This window comes from Chiloscyllium punctatum, chromosome 31 (assembly GCF_047496795.1).
Source record: "Chiloscyllium punctatum isolate Juve2018m chromosome 31, sChiPun1.3, whole genome shotgun sequence".
Classification (NCBI taxonomy): domain Eukaryota; kingdom Metazoa; phylum Chordata; class Chondrichthyes; order Orectolobiformes; family Hemiscylliidae; genus Chiloscyllium; species Chiloscyllium punctatum.
This window is the reverse complement of record NC_092769.1, coordinates 11676343-11700353: the sequence shown is the minus strand read 5'-3', so window position 1 is coordinate 11700353 and position 24011 is coordinate 11676343. Positions and strand designations below refer to the sequence as shown.

Below are 24011 nucleotides of genomic sequence, written 5' to 3'. Positions count from 1 at the left end.
CGCCTCTCCAAGGACACCCTGCTTTATCCTCAATCATAGAATAGCCTTTATCCTCAATCATAGAATAGAATCCCAACAGTGTGGCAGCAGAGCATTGGCCCATCAAACCCCACCAACCATCCAAAGAACATCCCACCTGGAGCACTCCATCCCTGTAACACTGCATTTCCCATGGCTGGTCCACTGAGTCTGCACAATCATGGAGACTGTGGACAAGTCCACACTGACCCGCCGAAGCGCAACCTACCCATACCCCTACATTTACCCCTTACCTAACACTACAGGTGCACACATAAACACAAAAGGCAGCATATACCTGAGTTGAATGAACCTGGACTTAGGAAAATGTGACAACAATCACAACTAGTTAGAATTACAGAATCCCTCAGGTGCACAAAGAGACTATTTGGTCCATCGAGTCTGCAATGACCTGCTGTCCCACCCTACCTCCATAACCCCACATTTAGCATGGCTAACCCAACCCACCTAAACTACACACTACAGGCCATGTTAGCACGGCCAATCCATCAAACTGGCACATCTGTGGGAGGGTCACATATTATGTCTAAGTGCTCAGGATTGTGGATGAAGGCTCACAAATACTTGACTCTGACGCAAATCCTCTTTTTTTTTCAAAATAAAATCTGGGGGAAATTGCAGCCAGACAGATTTCCAATTATCTCATGAAGAGAATTCAAAACTCGTGCCTCTGACCCAGGATGCGCAGTGAAGTCACAGAGATCTGGGAACCATCAGAAATGTAACAGCTTGTGAGCAAGGTGGGGGTGAGACAAGGACAAAAAGACAGTCTGTCACACGGGGGAAGGCAGGAGAGATTAAATTGCAGAAATGGTAGTCCCTCAAGGCCATGGGGAATGGAGTTAGGGCTGGGAAAGAAACCAGGAAACAAGGTGAGCAGCTGTCAAAGAAATACATTGAGAAAACAGATTATAACAACATAGAGGGCAGAGTACACAGTCTGAAATTGTTGCTCTCATTGGTGAGTACAGAACGCTGTAAAGCCTGGGTCATTCTATTACAGCCAACACATGCAGGATAGGCCAAGTGGCCTCGATCTGTGCTGTAACTTTCTGATAAATTTATTCTGACATTTGGAATTCAGGTCGGATGATGTTCATAAATTCTCAAATTGGACTTGACTTTAATATTCTTGAGAAATGTTAAATCAATCACAATGATCCCATTCTGCAGACTTTAGTCCACAGCCCTGCATGTTCCAGCATCTCAGTTAGATCCATGTCCTTTTATTCTAATGTGATGCTGGTTACTGCCTCTGCCACCCCATCAGTGAGTTCCTGCTCGCCTCCATCTCCGAGTGAAATGAATTCTCCCCTCCCCTTCTTTCTGGGAATTAGTTTCAATCTAAAACCTCCAGTTTCTGACCTCTCAGTTAATGAATAGCTCCTTCCTATCCACTCGATCTGGATTCCTCAGCATTTTATCACTTCAATTAAATCTCAGCTCATCCTCCTTGGAAATCATCCCCAGCCTATCCAACCTTTCTTCAGAGCAGAAATTTTCCAATTGTAGAAACATTCTGATCAATCTCCTCTGTACCCTCTCTGGTGTGATCACATCAACCCTGGAATAAGGGGATCAGAAGTGTGTGCAGTAATTGAACCGCAGTCAAACGAGTGTTCCTGACATTTCCCATGTCACCTCCGTGTTCTTGTGGTTGTCACTCACACAAGAAGTGTCCTGGTTTTCCCACATGGAACTGGATGTGCACTCCATGGGGCTGGGATTCCCTACCATGTGTTTATTTGTTAACTAATCCTCAATTAACTTCAGATTAAAACAAGATTATCAGCTCCCCACCAATCAACTTCTTCCATTATACTGAAGTCACCTTAATTTTAAAGTGATTTTAAAAAGTATTACTATCTAAACACAACAGGCTTTAAGTTGCTGATCAAGTATTCAGATGTCTCCACTGTTACAGTCACTTGAAGATTATCTTTACATTCAGCTACATTTGGTGAATTGAACACTGATTGTAAATATATGAATATCAAACGGACTGGAATTTTATAATGATTAATCCAGTCTGACATTCTTGTTGGTTAATATCTTGAAGAGAACTGTCCTCAGAATTCCAGCTGTGCGCTGACTTCATTCACAACTGGATGTGGCTGGACTGCAGATTTAAGATCTGTTCTGTTGTTTCCTGGATTGCTTCACTCTCTATCATTTGCCGCTTATGCTGTTAGGCACACAAGTAGTCTTCTTTGGTAACTTCATCAGGTTAACACCTAATTTTTAGGTATTCATGCTGATGTTACTGACATGCCCTCCTGAATTCTCTCAGTTGAATGAGGATTGATACTCTGGTTTGATGGTAAGAGATAAGTTGGGGGATATGCTTGGCCGTGATTCTGTAAGTTTTGTTGGAGTACAATTCGACTGCTGTTGTTGGATGGAAAGAGCTAAACTCTTACACTGTTGGCCCCATATACGACATGCAGTTTCATGAACACTGATAGGCCAAAACATGAAATAGGAGCAACATTGTACAATAATGCAGGATCACAACTGCAGTAAGGGGAGTTTAAGATCCAACTTGACATATGAGTAGGGAAAGAAGCAGCTAATCAGATAGTGTCTCTTTATGATTATGAGTGAGACAATGAGATTATTGTACTGTTGGAGGTGAGGGTGGAGGAGGTTGGGGAGAAGGAGAGTTCTTCTACAACAACGAATCTGCCTGAGAGTTGTGAGATAGAATTGATTGCCATGCATTTAACAGAAAGCTAATTGAAACTGGTTTTATCCCCAAAAGATAACAAGACTGATGATGCTTCTAATCATCATCAGAAACAAACCCCAGAATACATGGTTCGGAGATGGATGTCAACAGCCAATCAACATCCAACTCCTGCAATCATTGAGCAAACGTATGTGTGATTACCCAGTTCTGATGAACCAGACAATCACTGTTCACTCTGTGCAGATGGACAGCGATGTGGGGAAGTCTTGGCCGAGTGGTATTGTCGCGAGACAGTTAATCTAAAACCCAAGATAGTGTTCTGGAGACCTGGGTTCAAAGCCTGCTGCAGCAGATAGGGGGGAATTTGAATTCAATAAAAAAAAACTTATGAATTCAGAGTCTAATGATGACCATTAATCGATTGTCAGAAAAACCCATCTGGTTCAGTAATGCCCTTTCAGGAAGGAAGCTGCCATCCTTACCTGGTCTGGCCTACATTGTGACCTCAGACCTACAGCAATGTGGTTGACTCTTACCTGCCCTCTGGGCAATTAGGGATGGGCAGTAAATGCTGCCGGGCCAGCGACATCCTCATCCTGTGAATGAATAAAGGAAAATAAAAATCTGTACCCAGTGTGAATCTATACATGTTCAACAATGTTGTGAACATTTCCAAAGCTAAGATCTCTCTGTGCACAACTTTTTGAGCTGCCAAAACCATTGTTCATTACTTGGCGTGAAAAAGAGGAAAAAAATCCTTCAACTGTGGCTATCAGTAAATTGACTGGTGTCCCAGCAGGATGGATGCCTGAGTGAATCCCATCTCCCCTCCCCGCCCCCCCCCCCTCTCCACCCCCCCCCCCCCCCCATACACACAGAAGGTGAACAACTCCCCAGTCTGACTGGTTTGGCCAATTTCCAGGTGGGATGGGTAAAGAATTCCCTTCTGGCATTCCCCACATTTCCAGGGTCTGTCCCTAGTCTGGCTGCACTGGGGTTTTGCCATTTCAGATAAATGTTAGCAGACTGTTACACACACCGTTAGCCCCCCCCCCCCCCAAAGAACCCAGTATAAAACAGTAAACATTATCTCCTGCTGTGGAGGGACAGCCTGTATTGGTCTGAGTAGGAACACTGAGCAGATTTACCTAAATGATAACTTCATCGGTGACCAGAGCAAGTTAAGCAAGTCCAAATAAAATGCATTAAGCACAGAAAGAGACCCATCAAATCCAAGCTGGCTCTCTGTTGCAGAATCCAATATTCTCATTCCCATACGTACCCCAAACTCTGCAAGTTTATTTCCCTCCGAACTGATCTAATTGTTTTTATCAATCATTGATCTTCTCTCCTTGCACCACCATAATAGGCAACATGTTCTGCATATTTCCAGCCAATACAGCCAGCAGAAACACTTGCTCATCTCCCGCTGTCTCAAAACCTTACATCTGACCTTATCTCTTGTGCCATCACCTATCGAATGCAGATATTTTTGTCTGCTATATCTTGGTCTGTTATAATCTTATACAGCTCTATCAAAAACATATCTAACTTCTTCACTTCAAAGAAAATCACAATTTCTTCAAATCAATCCAGTGACTGCATTTTCTTCATCAGTGAACCACTCCAGTAAGTCTGTACATCGCAGTCTGAAAATCACTCAGATCCTTCATTGTTGATGCCTATTTTGTTCCACAAATCCAGACGATGCAAGTTTTCTGCACAACAGCAGTAGATCTATTATTGGACAGCCGGCGAGAGTTTCAAAGTGTCTCTAAAGTAGCTGAGTGTCTACTTGTAGAGACTCTTCTTCACAAATCTCTGCCTTACCCACAGAGACAGTATATTTAATAGGAATTAGACAAAGCCATATCAGTGCAGAACAGGCCCTTCGGCCCTCAATATTGCGCCGACCTGTGGAATTTTCTCAACTCGTCCCCCTGCACTATCCCAAAATCATCCATGAGCTTATCTAAGGATTGTTTAAAACTCCCTAATGTGGCTGAGTTGACTACCTTAGCTGGTAGGGCATTCCACACACTTACCACTCTTTCTGTGTAAAGAATTTGCCTCTGACATCTGTCTTAAATCTATCACCCCTCAATTTGTAGTTGTGCCCTCTTGTGCAAGCTGTCATCATCATCCTAAGAAAAAGACTATCACTGTCTACCATATCTAATCCTCTGATCATCTTGTATGTCTCTATCAAATCACCCCCTTAGACGCCTTCTGTCCAATGAGAACAGATCCAAGATCTCAGCCGTTCCTCATAAGAACTTCCCTCCACACCAGGCATGATACTGATAAATCTCCTCTGCACCTTTTCCAATGCTTCCACATCCTTTTTGTAATGGGGCGACCAGAACTGTAGACAATATTAAAACTGTGGCCACACCAGCATTTTGTATAGTTGCAGCATGATATTGCGGTTCCAGAACTCAATCCCTCTACCAATGAAACCTAACATGCCATATGCCGCCTTAACAGCACTATTCACCTGGGTGGCAACCTTCAGGGATCTATGTACATGGACTCCAACATCCCTCTGCACACCCACACTACCAAGAATCTTTCCATTGACCCAGTACTCTGCCTTCCTGTTATTCTTCTCAAAGTGCATCACCTCACATTTAGCTGCATTGAACTGCACTTGCACCTCTCAGCCCAATTCTGCAGTTTATCTAAATCCCCCTGCAACCTGTAACATTCTTCCAAACTGTCTACTACTCCACAGACTTTAGTGTCGAATGCAAATTTACTAATCCATCCACCTATGCCTGCGTCTAAGTCATTTATAAAAATGACAAACAGCAGTGGTCCCAAAACAGATCCTTGTGGAACACCACAAGTAACTGGGCTCCAGACTGAATATTTTCCATCACCCACCACTCGCTGCCTTCTTTCAGAAAGCCAGTTTCTAATCCAAACTGCTAAATCACCATCAACTCCATGCCTCTGCATTTTCTCCATCTGCCTACCATGTGGAACCTTATCAAAGGCTTTACTGAAGTCCATGTATACCACGTCAACTGCCCTAGTTTCATCTAAATGCTTGGTCACCCTCTCAAAAAACTCAATGAGTTTTGTGAGACACAACCTGTCCTTGACGAAACTATGTTGACTATCTGAAATCAAATTGTTGCTTGTTAGATGATTCTAACTGTTATCTCTTATAATCCTTTCCAAAAACTTTCCTACAATGGAAATAAGGCTCACTGGTCTATAATTACCTGGGTCATCTCTGCTGCCCTTTTTGAACAAGGGCACAACATTTGCAATCCTCCAGTCCTCGGGTACTAAACCCATAGACAATGATGACTCAAATATCAAAGCCAAAGGCTCTGCTATCTCCTCCCTAGCTTCCCAGAGAATCCACGGATAAACCCCATCCGTCCTGGGGACTTGTCTACTTTCACTCCTTCTAGAATTGATAACACCTCTGCGTAACTAACCTCAATCCTTTCTAGTTTAATATCTCGTACCTCATTTTTGTCCTCTACAATATTCTCCTTTTCCTGTGTAAACACCGATGAGAAATATTCATTTCGCACTTCTCCGATCTCTGCAGGGTCCACACTCAACTTCCCACTTATGTCTTTGATTAGCCCTATTCCTACCCTAATCACCCTTTTATTCTTCACACACCAAGAGAAAATTTCAGGGTTATCCTTTATTCTGTTTGCTAAAGACTGCACGTGTCCTCCCTTTGCTTTTCTTAACTCTCTCTTTAAATCCTTCCTAGCTGATCTGTAACTCTCTATTGCTTCATCAACACATAAGCCTCTTTCTTCTTCTTCACAAGAGATACAATTTCTGTAGTAAACCATGGTTTACAAACTCTGTCTGTGCCAGTTGGGTCACCCCACAGCCATTGACTTTCCAAAGAGAACAATCCAAGATTTTCTAACCGCTCCAGGCAATCCAGGCAACATCCTGGTAAACCTGTTTCCACCTTCCCAAAAGCCTTCACATTCTACCTGTAATGTGGTGATCAAAATGGCACACAATCCCCCAAAGGTGGCCTGATTATAGTTTTATATTCACTCCCCTGACAGAAGAAGGCAAGCCTGCCATTCACCTCCTTCACCACTTTCAGGGATCTTTCAGCTTGCAACTGAAGATCCCTCTGTATATCAGGGCTGCTCAGGACCCTTCCGTTTATTGTATACATTCCTCTTGCTTTGTGTCTTCCAAAATGCATTACCTCACACTTGTCTGAATTAAAATATATCTGCAATTTCTCCACAAAACTTTCTGACTCATCTCTTTCTTGCTGTATCCTTTGACATCATTCTTCACGATTCACAACTTCAACAGTTTGTGCCATCTACAAACTTGCTCATTAAAACATTTACATTTTCAAACTTTTCATTTATATACATTACAAGCAACAGATGTTCCAGTTCTGATCCTTGTGGAACAGCACTAGCCATAGACCTCCAGCCAGCAACATGCCCCTGCACAACTGTTGCTGGGAGAAATATCAAAGAGGAGCCTTGAGTTCTGGGTTGAGCAGCACGACCAACGTTTATTCAGAGCTCCTTACTAATACATGATGGGAGGGGTCCCTCTCTGGCTCCCCCAGATAAGTCCAGCATTTTGATGTGTTTACTTCATATGTTCCAGTAATATTTTCCACCTGACCTGAACTCCAGGATTTGGAATGTCAGCTCGGATATTTCCATGTTTCCTTTCCCAGTCTCTGATTCTCTCAGCTCATGCAGCTGCTTTGCCAGTTCTTTCACAAATGTTTTAACCCTATCCTTGTCATTGCACATCTCCGGCCCTCCCACTACCACACATCTCCGGCCCTCCCACTACCACACATCTCCGGCCCTCCCACTACCATACCCTGTGGCATCTGCATAGTCCATCCAGTCACTAATTCAAAGGGGGACAGTCCCATCCGCATTGCTGCGGTTGTCCTCGGTTTCATTAGGCTGGTGGGGAGTACTCTAACCCATCGCTGTCCTGTCTCTGAGAGAGCCTCCATCAGACTAGCTTTCAGTGTCTGCGTCATTCCTTCTACTGTCCCAGAGCTCTGGGGGTGGTATGGGGGTTGGGATTTCTGTTCAGTACCAAACAGGGCACATTGCTCTTTAGCTATGTTCCCTGTAAGATTTGTCCCTTGTTCAGAATCTGCAGGAGAATGCTTCCACCCACTGAGTAAACCTATTTATTGAAACCCAGCAGGATTTCCTTCCCTGGGATTGGGATGTGTGTGTGTAAAATCCATTTGTAATTGTTCCTATGGGCCCCTGGGTCCCTGCTGCTGCCTCCATTTTATTGCTTTCCCCTGGCTCACACTTTGAACAGACTACACACTTTCGACAAAACCTTGCTGTATTTCTCCCTGTTCCAGGCAAGGATTGTAGTGGATCATCTGATATTGCATTTTATCCTCCCCAATATGGGCCAGCCCATGATATGTTTTTAATAATGTTTGTCTTATACAGTGTAGTGGCACTGCTGGATCATCCAGACTCTGTTGTGTCCTATTACTGCCCCACCCTTTTCCCATTCCTGTTTCTCCTGTTGTAGGACTGTTTCTGGGAATATCTTTAAACCTTCCTCTCTCACTTCTGTAGCTACGACCATTGCCATCTCCTCAAATGTCTGCCCTGTTTCAGTCAGTATTTCACATCTAAGATTATTAAAGGATTTGACACTCTGGAGGCAGGAAGCATGTTTCCGCTGATGGGTGAGTCCTGAACCAGAGGACACAGTTTAAAAATAAGGTGTAGGCCACTTAGAACAGAGTTGAGGATAAACTTCTTCACCCAGATAATGGTGGGTGTCTGGAATGCTCTGCCCCAGAAGGCTGTGGAGGCGAAGTCTCTGGATGCTTTCAAGAAAGAATTGGATTGAGTTATTAAGGATAGTGGAATTAAGGGTTATGGGGATAAGGCAGGAGCAGGATACTGATTGAGGATGATCAGCCATCATCATAATGAATGGTGGTGCTGTTTCGAAGGGCAGAAGGGCCTACTCCTGCACCTATTGTCTATTGTCTATTCACCTGCCTTACCCACAAACTCACTGCCCCATTGGTGTGGGGTTTCTACTTCCCTGTGAGCTCTAATCTTCATTATTGCTGCTTCACTGGGAAAGTTAGCTGCTTCCACTAACTCTCTGACCTGTCCTTCATGTGCTACGTGCCCACAGACAGGGTGATGTACCCTCACCGAGCCCAGGCTATCATTTTGTCATGAACTATACCAAAGGCATGCTGTCTGTCTGTGTATATGCTGACTGCCTGACCCCTGGCTAATGTCCGCGCTTCTGTCAGGGCTCGTGATGGTTCTGCCATTTCTGGGTAATTCTCCACAAAAGTCCTCCAATAATTAAACAATCCTAAAGTTTGCCTTATCCCCTTCTTGGTGTGGGGGTGAATAGTTTTGAAATCATGGTCTTTCGTTCCACTGGGATTGTCCCCCTCCCTTCCTGATTTGATCTTCCTGATGTGATGTCCCAGGTACATCTCTCCCTACCTTCCCATGCTCTGTGGGTTAATTTTAAGCCTGGCCTGCCTGACCTGACCCAATACTCTGTGTAATATCCGGATGTGTTCTTTCTCTCCAACTGAGGTAATGAGGTGTTGGTAAGATTAAATCGAAGCACTCCATCAGCCATGTATCGGTGGGATATACTGGAATATTATGAGGTCCCTGAGGTAACTGGATCCAGGTCTATTGCTTTCCTCAGACAGTAAATACTAGCTTTTCCTGACCGTTCTAGGTCTACAGGAACCCATTCACAATATCAAAGGCTGAGACTGTATATTGTTGCAATTTTAATCCATTAAATAAAGTGGTGTGGTTCACTACTGTAGGATACTCTTTAGTGGCAGATTTACTGAGGGAGGTGTAATCAAGAGTGAGGTGGGATGAGCCGTTTGGCTTCTGTGAGTTAGTCTGGGATACTGTTGGTCTGACTATTCCCTGCTTCTCTCAATCTGTTACTGTCACAATTATTGCCTCCTCAGCCCCAGCTTTAATGGGATCCGGTTTGCGTGGGGAGTGAGAGGGCCCTCGATCTTTACAGGATCTACAGATATTAACCCGCATTCCTGTTTGAGTTACCCGCCCTGCTGTTTGGGTCCTAGCTATAACTCCACAGATTCCCTGACTGTTCCAGTCTCCCTGCAAGGTAACTACTCTGGAGATGTCGCCTCTCCTTTGCTTCCTGTCCTGGGCCTGGCTAGATTGTTCCCATATTAGAGTTTGTGCCTCTACATCAATAGTTGCTCTGAACTGTTCTAAAATGGGAACTCCCAGAATGGTCCCTTCCTCAGTGTCCCACTCCCATATCTGAATATATTTTGCCGTGTCCATGATCTGCATTGGGACAGATTTATTTCATCCAGCTTCCTTGATTCCCTCTCCAACTGTCCTCATTTTAGTAATTGAGGGGTGAGGGGCAAATCCATGTCGGTAACTGATATAGATGCTCCTTTTATTAATATTTGTTCTGCTGGTTCCCAAACACAGCGTCATGTGCCTACGTGAGCACAGGTACACACACAATGTGAAGATCTATCTCCCTCTCTTTGCCTACGTTCCTTGTCTATGTGCCCTTTCCTGCTTCCCTTGTAACATTGTGAGTCTGGTTACCCTCCCTGTACTGCAGTACCTTCCCTATACAATACTACCCTCCCTGTGTTTCTGAGTTTTTCTCAGCTCTCATGTCCCAATTCAGAATGTGGTTAGAATGATCTCCCACTGGGAGTCCCATGTTTATAATTACAATTAAATAGGGTCCCATGTCATCTTTTAAATACATCAAACCGATTTCATCATCACAGGTTGGGGTTTGGTATTCCCCCATGGTCCTTACACACCTCAGGCTTCCTCTCTGTATGATCCTCGATAATACCCTTGGGTCCCTGGGTCATCAAGGTGATTTTAGCCCATTCAGTCTGTCCCCTCCCCAGTGTATCCCTGTAGTATCTGTAAATGCCTGGAGGCACTCATCGGCTGTGCACTGGGGGGGCGTCGGCTCACACCCTCACCCTCACTTTGCAGAGACAGGTTCTGCTGTACACGTCAGGGTATCTTGGCCTCAGAGATTTTGGCCTAACACCATCATCAGTGAGACTGTACCTCAACTAATTCATCCATATTCTCCCAATAAGGTCCATTACTACCATTTCTCTATCAGGCTGGGTGTGAACACACCAGCATCTGTCATTCAGCAGGTGAACTGTTCATGTTTGGTTTCTGTCAGTTCCCTTTGTTGCTCCCTACTGTCTGTCCAAGTTGACCTTTGATGCCCAGTGGTGCCATGGACCTGGCCTTCTGGGCATTACAGTGTGGTGGGTGATCGCACCCATTGCCGTCCCTCTGTCCATACATGGGCACGTCACCATCTAACCCGTTCCAGTCAGTGTCACCATCCTCACTGCCTTCTGAGGACAGCGGGGCACTGGGTAACTCCCCCCCACTGTAACTACCACCTGGCCCTTTGGCTTTAAGGCCTCACGTCTGAGAGCCAACACCTTCACTTGTTCCTGTTTCCCATAATAATGTAACATATCCTGTCATTCCTGGAATAAAACAGAGCAAAATGTAAATTTGGTTTAACTTAAAATAAGAATAGTTTGACATTCACTCGACATATCTATAGAGGTGAGAATTGTACTGTGATTATTTAAGTGAATTTAATGTGATCATACCGTGAAAATAAACCTGATAATCAACGACAATGAATGAACTGAATAATATGTGGTTATTTGTTCCAGTACTTGCATTGAAAATTCAATTTTATTTTAATGCTTGTCACCCATTACACCATAAGCATTCTTATTAGGGAATAAAGTAATGGAAGGATATCAGAGAAAATAAATAGACTTTAATTTTAGCTACACTGCAATAATGAACCAAAACAATATTTGGAAATATGGGAAAACTACATAACAAACTTTCCAGTGTCTTTATTGACGTGAAAACTATTTTAGTTTGCAGGTTGTTTTGCACTAAGAATAATTGGAAATGAATTGTGATTATGAATTGACCATTTAAAATATATTTTGAAGAGAATAGTCAGATATATTTTTGGAGGAAATTAGGAAAGGAAATAAATATGTATACATTGGTATTAATAGTTTTAAAATGTTTGGAAGTTGACTGGGATTATTTGATTGAGAGAATCTGTATGATTATAAATTTTGAATTCACCTTTTTCATTGCATTGTTGGTTTCACTAGAATCTGTTGTGGTCGAAGCTCTTGTTGCGTGCAATGGACTGTCACTAATAGCTTAATTAACCTGCGAGTCTCAGATTAGGTTTCCTTTGTCTGTAAGTCAGTCTGTAAGTGCGCGACACACCTGCTTTTTCTGAGGGAAAATAGAGATTCCTTTCAAAGGAAATAAGTGGCAGTTTTCACTGAGAATGGTGTCTACCACACACCATCAGCAGGGAAGGGTTTTTCTCACGAATTCCAATCTCTATCTATAAATCTGATGGTACCTGTGTTTGTCAGTTTGTGGAGGATTCAGCCCCTTTGTTCTGAGCTGTTTTTTATACAAGCAGTTGGTTCATTCTGTCTTTGCCAAGAATGTTGTTTACTTTCCCCTTTTACTGTGATTCTGCAGGTTAGAATAGTCTGAGAGTCAATAATGTTCAATAACTGAACATTGAATGGTTTTGACTCTAACAGAGCAGTGGCCTTGTTTTCAGCTCATTATTCACTTTCCATTTCCTGGTTGTGTTGAATGTTACAGAAACAGGCTCTGAGCAATGTTTCCATTCACTTGTGTTGGAGTCACTGACAGCCACGTGGTCAGTCAGTTTCAGGCTGATGGATCAGTTTCTCTGTCCTATTAGATGGTGGTCACTTGCTCAGTTTCCGATGGCTCACCTGAGTGTCAGTCCATCAGCTGCTGAAACCCTCCATCCAGCATTTGTTCCCTCTCACAGTGACTACTCCAATACAGTCGCAGCTTGTCTCCCACATTCACCTCCACATCCTCATGATCACCTCAGATTCTACTGTCTGTGTTCTTGCAGCAAGTTGTGTAAGACACCTACTTCAGTTTTAACCTGATCTATATTATGTTCAGAAAGATCATTTCAAAATGTGATTCACTGCTTCTTCAGGACCTTCCTGAAGAAGGGCTTATGCCCGAAGCGTCGATTCACCTGCTCCTTTGATGCTGCCTGACCTGTGCTTTTCCAGCAACACATTTTCAGTTGTAATTGTAGTAACCAGTTAATTACAAGTTACTGACAAAATATTTTAAGAGAAGCTGCTATTGGTGGTGGAAATGCTGCTGGTTGGTATAAAAGAGGGCTGGGGTGAATACTGTACTCGGTTTTGATGAGAAAGTTGAGCAATGTAAGATTCTTTTATCTTTGTTAATAAGAAGAGGCAGAGATTGTAGCTAGGACATCCACAATCATCCACCCTCACCATCACTGATGCTCAGCAGCAGCAGTGCCAATCAAGCGGGCTGCTTTATTCCGGATGGTATCAAGTTTCTTGAGTGTTGTTATAGGGCTGCACTCATCCAGGCAAGTGGGGAGTATTCCATCACACTCCTGACTTGTGCCTGGTAGCGTTTGGACAGGATTTCAGGAGCCAGGAGTTAAATTACTCTTGTAGCCACTGTGTTTATGTGGTGAGACCAATTCAGTTCCTGATCAATGATTATCCACAGGATAATGTTGATAGTGGGTGTTCAGTCATGGTAACACCATCGAGTGTCAAGGGATGGTGGTTAGGTTATGTCTTATATGTGATAGCCTGCATTTGTGTGGCATGTGTGTTACTTGCCACCTGTAAGCCCAAGCCTGGATATTGTCCAGATCTTGTTGTACTTGGTCTTGGACTGCTTCAGTACCTGAGAAGTAAATTATTTATTAACATTAAATAGTCACGAGATTATGCAAATAATTCCTGTTCATATCCGCACATTGCACAGTCATGTAGCAAAATTAAATTTCTCCTTCTTACAAGTGTACTGATAGATTTTCGAAAATCTAAGTGTTGCTAATATCTAATTAATGTTCAGTTCAGTAGGGGGTATAAATGTGTAATAATGGCTCAGTACATGAAGTAATGTGAAGATATTGCAATGTACAAACTCACAATGATTGTGAATGTTCAATTTTTATTTTAACCATGGAAACACAGTTGAATTGATTAAATTATATTTCACTTCAATGCTCACATTCATTGTATTTCTAATCACAATAAGAGCAAAATTATTTAAAATTCATGTCACTTTTTTATGGATACAAAATAGAATTAACACCCGTTTGTTCTTTCCTTTACCAATCACAGTGAAGTTTGAGTTGTAGAATGCTAGATTGATACAGCACGGAAACAGGCCATTCAGCCTAACTTGGCATTCCGGCCAGGTTTCCTAAACTAAACCAGTCCCATTTCACTGTGTTTGTCCCATACCCCTTTGGACGTTTTCTATCCAATAAACTGTCCAAAAGTCTTTTAGATGTTGTAATTGTACCAGCCACTGCCCTTCCTCTCACAGCTCATCCCAATATGTGAAACACACTGTGTGGAAAAGTTGCCCCTCAGACCCCTTTTAAATCTTTCCCCCTTACCTTAAATATTATTTACACTGTAGAATCTTTAAGACTGCAAAGTTATTAAAAGTTGAGAGGTATTTAGAAGCAGCGTAATAACATTCAGTCTTTAATCAGTGATGTGAAGCAAATAAATTCAAGATGTTGTGATCACTATAATGAACAACAGTTACAAGTTGAGACAGTGTTGGTTGAAAAGCAATTCAGTCGACACTTAGATATTTTCTAATCAACTCTGAGGTGTTTTGACACATCTCTGTTGAAGGTGGGAATTGAACCCATGGCTCCTGGTCTACTAGTACACATAACCAGAGCCCTCCATAATATTCCCATGCAGGAAGGGCAGGACTATAATCACATACTTACTGTGTTTATTCACAAGTAAAACTGCTCAGATATTTATTGTTATAATTGGACTAGGATTGTAATAGACAGTTCCAGTGTGTAATGGACCGATAAAAAGGATTAGTAATTTCTAATAATGATGGAACGAAGCAACAATGTTCTTAAATAAGCACAAATCTCATGATAATCAAGTAAGTCAATTTGTTTGAAGCAGTTATTCATCTGCATAAATTAAAATTAACCTGCTTTTTAATGCACATGAATTGGAAATAAAGCATTAGTCATTCAATGTGACTACTCAGCGAAAAACAACTTCCCTCATTTTCAAAAAAATGTGATTTCTAAGAATTCAAGATTTATTGTAAAAGCATAGAACAAACATTTGTTAATTCTGGTTTATTTACACAAGGAACACGTGAAATTTAAATAATGCTAAACATGAAAAATACTTAGCTCTTATTGTAATAATCAGAAATGTAGCAATGTTAGAATTGAAGTGAAATACAATCAATACAAGAATGTAAACAAATGTGTGGATGCTGGAAATCACAAACAAACTCAGTAATTGCTGGAAAATAACTCAGCAGGTCTGGCAGCATCTGTGGAGAGAGTTGGGCCCAGTGACCTTTCTTCAGACTGCATTTTTTCTTACAACCAATTTAATCCAGCTAAGATTCCACACTTAAAATTATTTTTGCTAAGATTAAGAGATTGTAGAGTGCAATATTGTTTGTATCAGTTGATGTACTGAGACATAGTTCCACATATACAGCTAGAGATTTTGGATTTCAACAATGATTACCGGTTAGATTTTGGTAATAATTAGTTTTAAAATGGCTGATAACAAATTTAAGAATGATGAGAAAACTCTTATTGCGATGTAATTGTGCAATATGTTGGAAAAAAAAATGAAATATTTATGTGAAAAATAGTTAGCAATTCCTAAATTGATAAGACTGATTAATGATCCTTCCATTAATACGAGAATTCAAATGAAAGAGAATGAGAGAGTTAAAATGAGTGTTGGGTGAGAGAACTTTGGTTGATTGCAGGTGTGTTGACCTGAAAAGAATGTCAATATTTCATTATGATACTGGCTCTAATAATAATGGATTGAACGAAAATGTAAATCTCATGATGGTGTGATAATTGAAATGACAATTAAATAATATTTAATGTGAGAACGCGACACTTAAAATGATACAATATTTTCAAAGCAGTTTGTACTGGATATTCGTTAAGATCAATAAACTCAGAATTAAAATATTGGGTTTATTTTTTTTAAAAAATCGCACTTTAGAAGATTATTCATCAGAATTATTCTGTCATTGAAAAAACCTCATTTCTTCAAGAATTCTGCATTTCCCTCATTTTCTGTCTTTTTTCCACAGGGATCTGTACTGGAACCCTTCTGTTTGTGATGCAATTATATAGAAGTGACATAGATTAAAATCTAATTGGGTGAGTTAATAAGTTTGCAGATGATATAACGTTCAGTGCAGATGGGGACAATGTTGAGTGTTGTCAAATAATGCAGCAGGAAAAAGATAAATTGCAGATATGGGCAGAGTAATTAAAGGTGAAACTTAATCCAGACAAGTGTGAGGTGTTTCACTTTGGAAACTCAAATGTTAAAAAAAGTAGATAGTTAATGGCAGGACCCTAACAGCTTTATTATTCAAAGGGATCTTGGCGTTCAAGACCATGGCTCCCTGAAAGTGACCATGCAAGTAATTAGGTGGTTAGGAAGGCAAATGGCATGCTTGCCATTATTGGTAAGGGAACTGGTTACAAGAGTCACGAAGTCATGTTGTAACATTTTAACATTTTGGTTAAGGCATACTTAAAGTATTGTATTCACTTTTGTTTGCCATGTTCCAGGAAGGGTATGGAGGATTTGGAGAGGGTACAGAGGGCGTTTACCAGGATGCTGCCTGGATTTGGAGAGGCGAGAAAATTTCAGATTGCTTTTTTGTGAAGTGGTGGAGACTGGGGGAAGATTTGATAGAAGTCTGTACAATCATGAGATACGTAGATAGGGTTGACGGTCAGAAAGTTTTTCCCAGAGTTGAAGCGTCAAAAACTATGTGACATGTGTTTAAGGTTAGGAGGGAAAGTTCAAGGGGCATGTTAGGGGCAATTTGTTTTGTACACAGGGAGTGATTGGTGTCTGGAATGAACTTCGAGGGTTGGTGGTGGAAGCAGATACATTAAGGCTCTTTAATGTTCATTTCGATAATTTGGAAGGGTATGGACCAAGGGTAGGCAGAAGGGATGAGTTTCTTTTACATTATGTTCAGCACAACGTTATGGGCCAAATGGCCCATTCCTGTGCTGCACAGATCTTTGAGAGAAAGCTAATGTCTATCTCATATGACATTTAATCTAATCAATGTTTAGCCACTGGTGTCAGAAATACGAAGAAAATAAGTAGATAATGAACTTGACTATAATCTAAAAATATAGTCAATTAAATTTACAGAGGTAATTTTTTGATATTTGTTCTGAATTTTCAGATTAGCAACTTTGATGGAGATGTGTTTAAAATGTTTGCAGTTATTGATGTTCTGACCCAACATTACCCTTGTTAAACTGAAGATTGGACCAGAAACCTGTTAGAAAACTTGAAAATATTCAGCAAGGTGAGATGCACATCATAATTTCTTACTGCCTATACTACAATAACAAAATCTTTCAGGTCTACACCAAAAAGCATTGATTTGCAGCTAATGCTCATTATAAATATCTGAATGCTACTCGTTTCAACAATCAAAGTAATCTCAGCCTCATCGATGAAGAGATATCTTAGACATTTCACTAATAATTAATCTTTATGTTGACACATTGCTCGTTCAAACATTAATGAGATTTCTCATTAATATTCAGTTTAATTATAGCATATTAATAATTTAGTTATTATTAATATCTAATAATTGATCAATCCAGTAAGGGATATTACAGTGGAATTATGGCTCAGTACATTAACTGATGGAAAGATATTGTTGTGTTCACTCTCCCAATTATTGTGAATATCGATGTGTATTTTGATTTGATTTGATTAGATTTTTCTTCAACACGAAGATTTATTGTATTTCTGATCACAGTAATAGTTAAATATTTTAAAGCTAAAAAATTTCAAATTTGTGACCTTTTTGTCAATAAGAAAAAAGAATTTACATGCGTATGTTCTTTTCTTTATCAGAGTAAATTTTGAATTGTTGGAAGTTATACATGTGTGTAAGGAAGGGGAGCTGCCTGCAGCTGAATAGTCACATTGAATGATTTTTTTTTGCGATTACATCCTGCTGCTAATCATTCTAGTTATCTTTTCATTTCAGGAAAAACTGCTTTAAACATATTCCGCAGTTGAATTTTGCATGAATTTACAATAAGCGCATGGTATGTGTATTTATCTTTCTTTCAATTGCCATGATTTTAATTTTTAATTAAGAGCATATGTGCTTAGTACCACATCACAGCAAACCCGTTTGGAAATATTGAATCACTTAATGTGTCAGTGTTCTAAAATAGATTACCAATTCATTGTTCGTCCAACAATTACACAGTAATTTAATTTAGGTTTTGTAGCAAATATCGTGAGATTCACATTTCAATTTAAATCATTATTTCGTAGTGCCAATTTTACAAAGAAAAAATTATCTTTTATTCCAGGTCAACACAACCACAAACCAAGCAATGATTCCTCATCCAACACTGACTGGAAATATCTGATATCTTCTCATTTGAATGTTCACAGAAAGCATTGGATTCATATTCAGCCTTACAAATGAAGATACGTCTGATTGTTTTAGACTCCAATTCTACATGTTGCGGATTGTAATATGACATTTCTAATCATTTTAAGTTTACAGTGACTAGTTTTAACACTAATTGTTACTTATATCTAATATGTAATCATTGATCAAATCAGTATAGTCGGCTTTAAGTGTGGAATTAAGTCGCAGTGACGTAAGCATATTGCATGGTACTGTTTCCTAACAGTTGCGAATGTTGATTTTTATTTTAATGCTGAAATCCTTATTGATTTGCTGCTGTAGGGAAGCCCCGAGCAGCCTGCCTTGGAATTAAAACACAAAATGGTGGAGGGGAGATAAATAAGACGAACAGTCTGTTTCAGTCTTAAGTTTAAAAAAGAACATTTTGTACAATCCTACTCCAAGTCCATAAGCATGCCATTCCAGACAGTCATATTCCAGATAGTGATAAGAGAATGCAGGCACACAGAAAAATAACCAACCCTGACTTTCATTAATGAAAGAATGATTGTCCCAGTGAATGAATAAACACCAACTGCAGGATAGAGCCCAGCTAACTTCCACAGCGGCTGTCAGGGAAACAGACAGGGTTTGATTGTCAGAAATAGTTACTATTTTAAAGTATCTCGGAACATTTAAAAAGTTTCTAATTACATATTCTTGAGAATCGTGAATAAGGCAGAGTGAGAGGCCCAAAGGACTGCAGCAATTAATTTTGTAATGTGAGGAAATAAAATGCACAGAGATCCCATGGCCTGGAGATTATAGCACCTGTAAAACACCATGAAGCAATAAGAAGCTCGGGCTATCCATAGCGATGTTCATCCAAGATTAGGTGTTCTACAGGATCGGGTGTCTGTATCATGAGGGAAGGACTGTAACCACATTACATGTGGACATTGTAATACAGAAGGTGTGTAAAAATACTGTTTTTTACTGTGCACGTTACAGTGTGTCATGGACCTCCCTTCCTAGATTGGCCTCGCGGGATGATCCCTGCATTAACTGATTGCAGCATGAATAAACATCTTCCACTTGCCTGAGTTCGGCCTATCTCCTCAGTCTTCATTCCCTGTCAGGGGAAATCACTCCGACTGCTATGGTGACATTTTAATTCAATATAAACACTTATTATCTGTGAAATTATTCCTTGCAGAGCGATATCATTTTCATGTTAATTTTCTTAATTTTTGTTTTCAAGAAAACAATGGAGGAACATCCATTTGTTATTTAGTTCAACTTATACTAAATTTTAAATTATTGACAGGACTACACGTGGAGGTGGCGGGGGGAAGAACGATTCTTCAGCTCAAATGTCACATTAAGTGACAATTTCCGTTTTCAAATCATGTGACCTCCAAAATGATATTTATTTTAATTTCATTTTGAGGTAGTTTTATTTTCTTCCAACATTAGTTGTCAATGAAAAATAATCACACAATTGTTAGTTTTTTGCTACAGAATGACTTCCTGTACCAAATGTCATTAACTCGATGTTCAGTTCATGATGATACTCACTTTCCCATCCTCATTATTTTCTTCCTAGCTCTGACATTTATCTAAACATTTATCATGATAAAAGTTACATTAACAAAATAGACATGAACCAACCAAAAAAAAGTTGAACGATGTTCAATTGTTGCTGAGATTTTTTAATTATTAAAGCCACGTTTTATATTTTAATTTTCAGTTTATTAATCTTAATGAATATACAATCGACATCAGAGCAAAGTGCATTCAAAATATTAAGTCAATTTATCTATCAGGATTTAGAAACAATTATCAATTACAATAATTACGCAATACTTTTAACTTAGGCTTTATAACAAGTACAAAATGCTTTTAATATCTTCCATATTTCTTAGTGTGAGTGCTACAATATTAAAACTTGTTTGATAAGGCCAATACACCCACAAAAGACCAATAATTGCCATTGCAACATCATTTGTAAATATCTGACTTTTGCTCATTTGAAAGGTCACAGTCTTCTCAGCCATTGAAATTCAGAGAACACCAGTTAATTTACACTGCAATATTCCTCTTCGTTTCTTAACGTTACTCAGTGGAATAGTAAGAGGAGATACCTCATTATTCTTAAATTCATTAATAAAATATTTCAAATCGATTTGTTGCCAAAACCTAATAATTGTTCAATTCGGTAAGGGGTGTACATGTGGAACTATGTTTTCATATAATAACTACTGCAAGGACATTGCAATGCACAATCACTCAATCATTCTGAATATTGCTTTTTATTTTAAACTTGGAAACACTTTTGAAGTGATTTGATTGGAAATCACTTCAATGTTAACATTTATTGTGTTTTTAATCACAATAACAATTGAATATTTTTCACGTGCAAAATCATTGAAATCCCCATGAATTTTTTGAAGCACACAAAAAAGGGTTGGCTTCTCTCTTCTTTCATTAAACAACCACAGGAAATGGTGACTTCTTAGAAATCGTATATTTCAGAAAGAATGAAAGTTGTCTTCAGCTGAATAGACACATTGATTGACCAATTCATCAGTTTGTTCCAATTTACATGTAGATCAAAAACATTGTAATTTGCATTTCAGAAAATGTGGAACTTATGAACATATAGAATAATTATATTCATTTTTATTTATAATGCACAGTAATCACACAATTCTGTCAAGTTGTCGTTCCACAAGTGATCATAAAAATCATGTTAAATTAAGACATTTGTTAACTCCCATCATTATTGTAAATTACTACTGAATTTTCAGAAGATTGCACACAGTATCCAACCATTTAATTCCAATCCAATTATCACAATAAACATCTGATTAGTTTTGAGCCCTGCCCAGCCTGGTTGGGAATGTTATGAAGGAATCTTGTGCAACTCTGGTCGTGTCTCTGTTACCAGACCAGAGGATACAATTTCAATTCCCATCTTGCACAGAGCTGTGCCAGAGCAGCTCTGACTGTTGAGAAGAAAATATCTAAGAATCGAATGAATTGCCTTTCAATTCAACATTAGATATGTTTTCATTTGTTGTTCATTCCAATAATCACTGTATCTGCTATATATTTTCTTCAGTCCGCTAATAACAGAATGTATCTAATTCCACTCAATCAATATTCTTTGCAAAATATTTGATAATGTTGCACTCAAAGATGAAATATGCAAAGTAAAGATATTCCTTGATTTTCTTTTGTTCTGAAGAACTGAGTTCAGACTGCACATAGAACTTGATGCTTCAAAGGTATAAATATGAGAAAAAAAATTAAGTCCTTCTTCAGTTAAATAAACAAATGCCACTTCCTACTATATATCAATTTTTAGTTATTGATCTGTTTATGAGTTGTCTGAAATTTGTTTTTAGTTTTCCATTCATCTATTTATATTGAATGTAAGATTTAAATGTTGTGAAAATATCCGAGTGCATTCATTTGAAAATTGAATTTGCATATTTCTCTCTCATCCAGTTTATTGCATGATGACTTAACAGTGTTTTGTTCAGCAAAGCTAGTGAATACACAAAAATTGTCTCATCTTAAATAAGATCTTTCACACCCAGTTATCAGTCTGTTCCTAATTCATGTAAATATCTAAATTTATTGAAATCAATGTTCACACAAAACAGTGCACACAAAGTGACACAAAGATATTCATCATCAGCTGATTACTATTCAGTGGAATAACCTGAGTGAGTATCTTATTGTTCCTGGGACAAATGATAACAGTAAGCATTTATTTGCTATTCTATGCAGTTAATGCAATTGATTTGCTATATTTCAGCTCAGTCGTTAATGTTGATTTATATTGTTTAAACGAATAATTCTACTTTATCACGGATATTGACTCTACTACAATAACGTTGGGAAGCAAATTTTTGTCAATCTAACAATCTTTAAGCTCCTTTTTTGTTGTGTGTGTACAAGAGACAACTCAAATTATAACCATTTTTATTACAAATTGAACAAATACTGCATTTTAAATTTGTGAAGTTCCTACATTTTTGCAAAAGGGTTAGTCTTTACTGTATATGTCACATTAAAAAAACTGCTATTTCAAATCATGTATGCTACAAAATGATTATTGTTTTCATTTCATTGTAAGAAAAGAACTGCTTTGACCATGTTGATTTTTTTGTCATTTCTATTCCAACATTGTTCATCATTGTACGAAAATGACAATATTATTAAAATTACATATATGCCACATATCATTGACTACATTGTTCAGTTTCAAGCTCACTTTCATGATCTACTAATTCTCTTCCTAATTCTGACACAAGTCTTGAAACATTGATCATAATATTGATCATATCAATTGATGTAACATATCTCTACAAGGAATCCGGTGTGTGGAAATTCACAATTCTTGTATTACGTACATTTTTTACTTAAAAAAGAAGAATTTTGCTCAATAATCACTGAATGGCACATGTTTCTTCAATCCATAAATCTAGGTACAATGTTTTATACCTCAGTTTACTGATGTTAATAAATATCCAATCAACATCACAGCAAAGTGCTTTTGAAATATTGAATCATTTTAATTCTTCAAAAGACAGCATTCATTATCAAGTCATTGCCATTACAATAATGGCACAATTATTTTTTTTAAAAAAAGTCTTTTGAACAAGTATAGTGAGATTCACATTTAGATTTAATTCATTATGTCTTAGTACTAATAGTACAGTCTGAAAATACCTTTATTTTTCAGGTCACCTACCCCACAAAGGAACCAATAACTTCCCATCCAACGTCATTGCAAATCTCTGATGTTTGCTCATTTGAATGATCACGATAATCTCAGCCTTAAAATTCAGGAAAATGTAATTACTTTTCACTGAATTAATTCCAGTTCATTTCCAGACATTGCTCAATCACTTGCAAAAAGAGATTTTTCATTATTCATTAATGTATTGACAGACTTTGATAATTCAATTGTTGCTGATTTATAATAAAAATAATACTTGTTCAATCTAGTAGGTTGCGCAAATGTGGATTTACGGCACAGTACATGAACCACTGTAAAGATATTGCAGTGCACAATCTGTCAATCATTGTAAGTATCAATTTTTATTTTACCTGTTGAAACATAGTTGAATTCAATTAATTACATTTGACTTCAATGCTCACATTTATTGTGTTTGTAATCATAGTACGACTTACGGATATTTCATGCAGCAAAATCAAATGAAAAAGAATTAGCATCTCTTTATTCTTTCATTCAACAATGGCAATGAACTTTGATTTTTTAAATTTTGAACATTTTTGGAAAGAAGGGATATTGTCTTCAGTTGAATTCTTGCATTGACTCACTAATTCACAGTGTCCGCTACTTATTCTCTTTGGGTTCCTATGAAAAGGAATTAACTAGTTGTTCTGATTGTAAATTCTTGGAAAATATTTGAGAATGTTGTGGTTTTAAAGGTGACAAGGCTAAGTGATCGTAAGTCATCAGTTATTTCGTTAGAAAGAGCTTGATTCAAACATTTCGAACACACACACACACACACACATTGTTATTCTGCTGTGTAACAAGGGGGAAAACAAGTCGCTTTCTTCAGCGTTAAGTAAATATATGCCACTTACAAGTGTTCATTATTCAGCTAATTACCTACATTTGTTATTAAAAA

The 24011-nt window shown here is 38.8% G+C and overlaps 1 long non-coding RNA gene across 1 annotated transcript in view; it reads left to right on the top strand.

Annotated features, from left to right (window-relative positions):
- LOC140456911 (uncharacterized) overlaps positions 1 to 22526 on the top strand; it is a 49539-nt gene extending 27013 nt beyond the window's left edge. Inside the window, exons 7-9 of the long non-coding RNA XR_011953186.1 lie at positions 17137 to 17262; positions 17959 to 18019; positions 18293 to 22526. This is a non-coding gene — a long non-coding RNA (uncharacterized lncRNA). The remainder of the gene's footprint in view (positions 1 to 17136; positions 17263 to 17958; positions 18020 to 18292) is intronic.
- Positions 22527 to 24011: the final 1485 nt, after the last annotated feature.